The sequence below is a fragment of the Alosa pseudoharengus genome, unplaced genomic scaffold, assembly GCF_046254945.1.
Source record: "Alosa pseudoharengus isolate Yale_2024_CS ecotype anadromous, Long Island Sound unplaced genomic scaffold, YU_APseudo_1.1 YU_APseudo_1.1_scf_17, whole genome shotgun sequence".
In the NCBI taxonomy this organism is placed as follows: domain Eukaryota; kingdom Metazoa; phylum Chordata; class Actinopteri; order Clupeiformes; family Clupeidae; genus Alosa; species Alosa pseudoharengus.
In genome coordinates this window covers 7,816,398-7,823,927 of record NW_027468640.1, presented here as the reverse complement: position 1 = coordinate 7,823,927, position 7,530 = coordinate 7,816,398, and positions in this window count along the sequence as shown.

Sequence of the window (7,530 nt, the reverse complement as noted above, 5' to 3'; positions counted from 1 at the left end):
TGCAAAGCCATGTTTGACAGGCATTGCAACCATTTTGGCATCAATGGTTTTCTCTGACAAAGCCACCACCTCTACAGACAGTCCTTGAACAAAAGCAATATTCAAATTGAGGGAGTCAACTGGGGATGTGAAAAACGACTGTCTGTTTAAAAATTTCCGTCCCAAAAACTGTGTGCAGCCATCAGCATTGAACATTTTTTCAATTCTGAATATGCTGTGCCCACTCAAAACTATGTTGTTAGGCGCATGGACTGATAAAAAGAATTTGGGACAGGTGTAGTGAGAGAGTAGACTGTGCAACACTGGACTGACATTGACTGACTGACTGACACTGCTGTTTAGTTTTTGTTCAGCGATGCGTTTTACAATTTGCTGCAAAGGTTGGTTTGGCTTTCTGATCTTTCTTTTCAGTTGATGCAGAAAGTTTTCGAAAGGAAAGGCAGAAATTCTCTGCAAGGGGCCAAATTTTCTGACATCGTCTGCCAGGTGGATTAAGCTATGGACATTGTACACAATGAAATCGCCATAAATCACAGAGAAGTTTTGGACAAAGACTCTGATCACCTTCTCGGCGTAATCACAGTATGTTTTTGACAGCTGTGGGCTGCATAGAATGGTTATGCCCACATGCAGAAGGAGGAAGTGATCGTACATAACATCAGGCAGTTCGTTTTTGAGAGCAATGGGACCCGTATACAAAAGAAATGTCCGAAATTCAGTTGCTTTCCAACGGTCCACCTCTGTTAGGGATCTCCCTCTTCTATTGAACTCTTTTGGCAAGCTTTTTCCAAGTTCCACTATTTTTTGTGATATTGATGTTATTGTTCGGTTGCCAATTCTTGTGGGTAGTGGGCCTCGCATCCACAACCAAATGAGCTTTCTCACTACTCCCAAACACACTAAGTGCATGTAATCGAGCACAAATTGGGAGACCATGCCAATGTTGATGTCAGTGAGGGGACTTTCACCATCCTTGTGGTGATCACTTTGTAATTTGGCCTTAAAGCTCTCGTCTGTACGTGGTGCCGCCATTGTCTCAGGGAAGTTTAATCTGTTATTGCACCAAACACCCTCCTGAACACACCTCTCGCAGCCGTAATACGAATTATGATATTTTATGTTTTTGAGGAATGCTCTTGCTGGTGCATCGCATACAAAGGCCGAAATGATTATTTTGTGATTTTGTTGGTACATAACACCACTTGAGGAGATGACTGACATCTCCTCCACAAAATCGGAGAGATACTCTGCCAAATTTGATGGTTTTTTAAACCCAGAGTATAATGCCACAACGAAGGGAATTTGGTCTGGGTCTTCTTCAATTAATGCCAATATTGGCCAGAATTGGTTATTGCTACTTTTAAAAAGTGGCATGCCATCAATATTGATTTGCAGGTGGAGTGTTTGAGCGATTGTTAGGGTGGGACTGTCCTGCATCCTCACCAATACACCTTTAGCTAATCCAAAATAGTGCATGGAGCCCCCTGCTTTTTCTTCCACCTCTATGCTTTTAGGAGTTGACAAAAGTGTCCGACCATCTTTTGGGAGATCTGCATCGGGCAGGTGTTTGTTAAGGACAGCAAGAAGACTTGAAAGATGGCTGATTGGTGTGTTTGTTTCCACTGCCCACGCCTTTAAATCGTCACGTAATTTAATGTTGTCATATTCCTCATCAGGACTGTCAATGTCAATGTCAAAGTCCTCGTCTTGCATACAGTAATCGATATTTTGGATTTCCTCCAGACCACAGGTGGCGCTTATGTCCTCTAAACTAGAGCTAGTACTAACGTTACACCAGTCTCCTCCATCACAGCTGTCTAACGTTTCCGTCCCTGACATGTAGGAGTCGGAGCCATGGTCGGAGCAGTCGGAGTCGTGAGTAACGCTAACTTTTTCCACATTAAGTGATTGTAGCATAGAGACAATGGCCTCTGTATTTTTTTTTGTATGCCGTCTTAAAGACCTTTTTGATAGCAATTTGTTGCTCTCTGCCATTATTGTGACAGACAATAGCGTAAAGTTTACTAGATAACTGTTAGCATCATGCAAGCTATAGCAGCTAGCGATATAGCTAACGTTAACGTAACCGTTTTCAGCTAACTTTAGCGAGCGAATCCGACTAACGCTAATTTACACAGTTATCGTTCTTGGTTTATGGTGTTGCGGTCTTGAAAGTGACCTTATAACCACTACTTTACCTGAATGTTGACCAAAACACCACAGTGTCTAATGTTAGACCAAAGTCTGTCGTTGGCGATCCCAGGTGAATTGAAAATCAGTTGATTTCAGTTAACTTTTATTCATACGCGCGCAGGTGTGTGTGTTACATCATAAGCACGAGAGCAACCTATATGTTCTATATTGTTGATGAACACAGTGGACCTTTTAACCTGTAATGTGTAGTGTAGCCTACAGTTTTTTTCTCCTACTCTCTCTGTGTGTGTGTGTGTGTGTGTGTGCTTTCAGACTCTGGAAAAATGTACTTATGAGGGCTTTATTTCCTTGAAGGTAACTATATTACACCCCCAGACACACACACATCAGTAGTCCTATGAGCTATGAGATGTCAGATTGTGTGTGTTGACACTGGAGGCACACTCACCTGTCTTATGTTCTTCAATGGAGGCTGAGGATGATGAAGACACTGTCTGTATGCTTGGAGTTGTGAGGGGAATTCTTGTAAACATGCACTACCAAAGTTTTAGCCTGATGAGCCAGACCTCACATCTTGATGTAGGACCATTCGCAGTGCTCAGTCCAAGGGGCGGGATAAACGGTTGTCTTTCAAATTCCCTCTGCACGCAATAGGATAGTGCTACAACCATGCATTTTCCCACCAGCGGAGCTAGTTGTTCAAACTTTTGCCAATTTAAACAAAGCTTAACTCGTGTCACGCTGTTCGCCAGCAGCAGCATCCATCTTCTTTGTTTTCAAGTAGCAGGGAATTCACGCAGAACAGTCGCAACTATGCCATCATTATGTTAAGTCCGCTTACTGATTCTATACACGATGTGATTGGCCTGACTGAAGTTGAATTTTTCCAACTCGCAAGCCAACGGAGAGTTGCTAGACTACCCTGGCAGCAAATTACATCACCTTGGCCGCTAGGGTGCGTCTAGATTTCTAGGCTACCAAAGTTTGGGATCACTTAGAAATTTCCATTCCACTCCATTATAGACAAAATACCAGCTGAGATCAATTACATTGTTTTTTTGTTTTTTTAATCAGTGCAACAGTTTTCAGGTTACACAGTATGCGCTTACATAATTGCAAAAGTGTTCTCTACTATTGTAGAAAGAAATGTCTTATCTCTAATGCAATATTTACATTGCCCATTATCAGCAACCATTCATCCAATGTTCCAAAGGCACATTCTGTTTACTAATATATAATTTCTCTGTTTCAGTAGCATCTGTTTCCTGTTACCAGCGTAACACAACACAGACTGTTTTTCTGCCGTGTATTCAGGGCACAGGCAGCTAGCGGATAGTGAGGCGATGTTTTAGCTTAGAAACTGCGTGACATGTCAACAACGTTTGTATTTACTTGTCACAGCCTGGCATACTGTGTTCATTATTCCATACATCTGATGTGTAGGCTAACTGCTGAACTATGAGGTCCGACAAGGGACCAGGGCTATAGGCTACAGTCAGGGCTACCCTGCTGAAAAAAAACAGCCTGACCAGCTTAAGGTGGTTTGCTGGTTGACCAGCTTGTTTGACCACCCTATGATGGTTGACCTGCTAGACCAGCAAAACTCATGCGACAACATAGCTTCGGCTGGTTTACCCAGCTTGCGATGGTAATTCAGCTGGTTTTGCTTGTCGTATCATCTCAAGTCATTTTAGCTGGTGTTGCCGGTCTACATTGCTGATTTATCTGGCCATGCCAGGTTATGTTGGTCATTCTAGTAAACCAGTATGACCGCCTTACACACACAGTATGCACTTACATAATTGCAAAACTGTTCTCTACTGTTGTAGAAAGAAATGGCTTATTTTTAATGCAATATCTACATTGCCCATTATCAGCAACCATTTATCCAATGTTCTAAAAGCACACTCTGTTTACTAATCTAATATCATTTCTCTGTTTCAGAAGCATCCATTTCCTGTTGTTACCAGCACCATGCCATGTATGTCGCTCTGCATTATCCACATGTACACTGACCAATCACTGACTTGTTTCTTGCTGGGCATTTTTTATAACAGTGATAAACATTAAAAACATGAAAAGCATGAATATTTCTTTCAAACAACACAACTTGTGGTGAAGTCAGAGTATGCTTCCAATCAATCATTACACAACAGTGAAAAAAGTTCAAAATATAGTTTTCAATATAGATCGACAGATAGATACTTTATTGATCCCCAAGGGGAAATTCAATTCAATAAGAACCTAGACAAGATAAATTCATATATTGAAATTGGTCAATTGTTATTTCCATTGAATATTTTTATTTAAGTACACCAAGTAAGTACAGAAACCACTGTAAATGTGCCTTTGGCCTATTTGATCCATGCTTGCAAATACACACACCTTCAGCTGTGTTGCTGTGTGTGTGTGTTAGAGGGTGATTGACTAAATAGCACCACTGTACATTGTAAAATGAGTGTGACAAACATGTAATGCAACTTTTTTGTTTGTTTTTAAAATCCATGCTATCTATTTCTCTGTCTAATGTATATTTTTTTGTTTCTATCTGGTCCATTCAGGTGCTCTCTGCAGCTCAGAATGAGATTGGCTGGGACTTAATGGCACGCTACTGGGAAAGTGATTACTCACTCATGAGTGAAATAGTGATCTCGTATACTGTGAAATGCCAGTATTAAATAAATGATGGGCTTGTAAACATTGGGTTTGTGTCATGGTTTTCAGCAACAAACATACTTTACATGAAACTGTAAGATGACATTCACTTAAATTGTGAGTTATTAGGGGGAAGGCTGAAGTCATTTGACAAATTAACTTTGTCTAATACAAAGATTTACTTGTTTGTATTAGGTGTAATTGCAGTGGCACATTATGATACACATTTAAATAATGCCCAGTCAGACATAAGGAATTTTCTATCAGAAAAACTTTATTGGACCATGGCAGTCATATTTTATGGTGAGGTCACGGGCAACTCCAACTGAAATATCTGATGTTACATGATTAGTGCTTGGATCTCATCTAGCCTATAACCAGAAAGTTGGACATCAGTTCCACCATGAATAGCCTAACTGCTTAACAGTTATACCCATTAGAGTGGAACTTCTAATGGGTGAGCTATAGTATACTTTTTGTTGGAGTTGCGATAGCTTGACCTATTTGGGAAATGCACTCTTTTTCAGTGACTTCTGTGGGTATACTTAGTTACTTATTGGTCATAGGAATAAGTTGGCTACTGCTTTTCTTGATTGCATGTGGGAAAACAAATATCCTAGTCTTACAAACAGAAGCAGGTATGTATAATCTACACACCTATGGCTGAAAAAGTTAAGGTTCATTTAGCAAATGTTATTTTGTAGTATTAAAAAAGATTGTTTTATAATTTATCACGTAATTAGCACGTTTAAGATAATCACTGCAGTTGCAAACAGCCGGTCGGTGGACTGCCGTTGGCGTGACTGTGTTTCAACGTTGTAAATCCTCTTGTTTTAAGAGGCCTTTAAGAGGTCTTACAAACTTCTAAAATTATCTCACAAATGCAATAAATAATAATAATAAATAATAAAACCCGAAATCTTGCGTTGTTGACATTCGCTGCAGTTGCAGCCAGTCGGTGGACTGCCGTTGGCGTGACTGTGTTTCAACGTTGTAGATCCTCTAAATATTTTTGTTTGACGCAGCTTGTCGCAGAACAATCCAACATTCTATAAACCAACATTCTATATACAATTGCTTGAGGCGCTGCGGTTGTTGTGACATTGTTTCAACGTTGAAATTCCACCTCCGACACTGCCAACCAATGGCAACGTTGTGACAACGTGTGCTTGCTATCTGGGTAGTGACATGTGATAGCCATGTAGCTCATCTTACGGAAATCATCCGTCCACATATCTGTACTCATGCCAATATTTATGAGTGACATCACCTCCTTTATCTCCTCAACTGTCCCTCCTCTCCTTTCACTCGCCATCATTTTGCACCTTCGGGAGATTGTAGTGGGGTCGGGAAGAACTTCATTGGCTGAAATGCGGCCATATGTTGCACCGACATTTATTAATTCTTGTGCTAACTCTCTGAAACCGACTCCCGCAATCGTTTCAAACGGCCGAATGTCCATGCAACAGAAGTTCACACATTTTTTTTCACCCTTTCTGGTGGTGGTTTTGCGAAACTGTAATAATCGCCCACACTCAGTTGTTTGTGACCGCTGCTGGATCCGCCACATGACCGTTCAAAATGTCTCTGGAGATGTGATGAACCTGTTTTTTTGCTGTCATATGACAGAACAGCTTTGCAAACAAGACACTGAACAAACCCGGTTGGCTCATCTTGAAGGGTTGTAATAAGATGAAACTTCCCTTGGTGTTGTTCACTCTCTACAATTCGCCATTTTCAATCTTTTTCTTTATGTCGTTCTCCATGTTTGTGGTGGGAGTCGGGAAGTCGCGCGAATCGGATGTGTAAGTGTAGGCCTACAGAAGGGAGGTGCGAGGCAGAGCAGCTGCTGCTTTCAAGTGTTTCCATTTAAACACAAAATAGTTCTTTAATTAGCAGTTTTTAAAAAAAAAAAGAAATGAATTCAATTGAAAAATAAAAGTGCCCGAGCCCGGCCCGTGTCCGAAGTAATTATACGGTCATCGGCCCGAAGCCCGGTCCTCGGGCTGTCGGGCCCCTCGGGCCTAGGGCTCTAGTCCCAGTTGTTTAATGACCCTAGAGTAATGAAGCATAAAATTATGCCATGGCTTCAAGTGTAGATGTGGGGAAAGCTCCAGACTGTGGTGCTCCTGTAAAAATTGTTCAAGGAAGAGTGTCCCTGCTAGAGTACTTGATGGAGAGAAAATATACTCTAATGTAAAGTGGTAACCACCAGGTTTGTGCTGCTGTCACATTGCTCCATCTACATTTTTGAGATCATTCTTGCTTATCAGGGATGGCTTGTTCACTCTGCCTGAGAACCTGTAGTGGAAGCTGGTAATTCTATAATTTAGCTTGTCTAAACTCAGGTGTTTTTTGGTCAATCATGGCATTCAAGAAGAGCTTGACCCTTATACGGACCTACGCCCTCCAGAATCTCATGCATAATGTCAGGTGCCACATTGTCGATGATGTGATAATATGACAAAGAGTTAAGAGCCCTATCCCTTTTACACCCTTAAAATTGTCGGTGTCCAGGAAAATGCCTTCTTTTTCTAGGCCTTTTAATTCCTTAAAAATTGGGTGCAACACTGCGTCAATCCCAAAGGTTTTGGATCATCTGACTTGTAAACAGCCAATAGAAATGATGACCGAAGGTTAGACAGCAGGCCAGATAGTAGACTTTTCATTGTGCAAAACCGAATTTGTGTACCCCTGTTTTTGAACCTAATGGGTTGACTG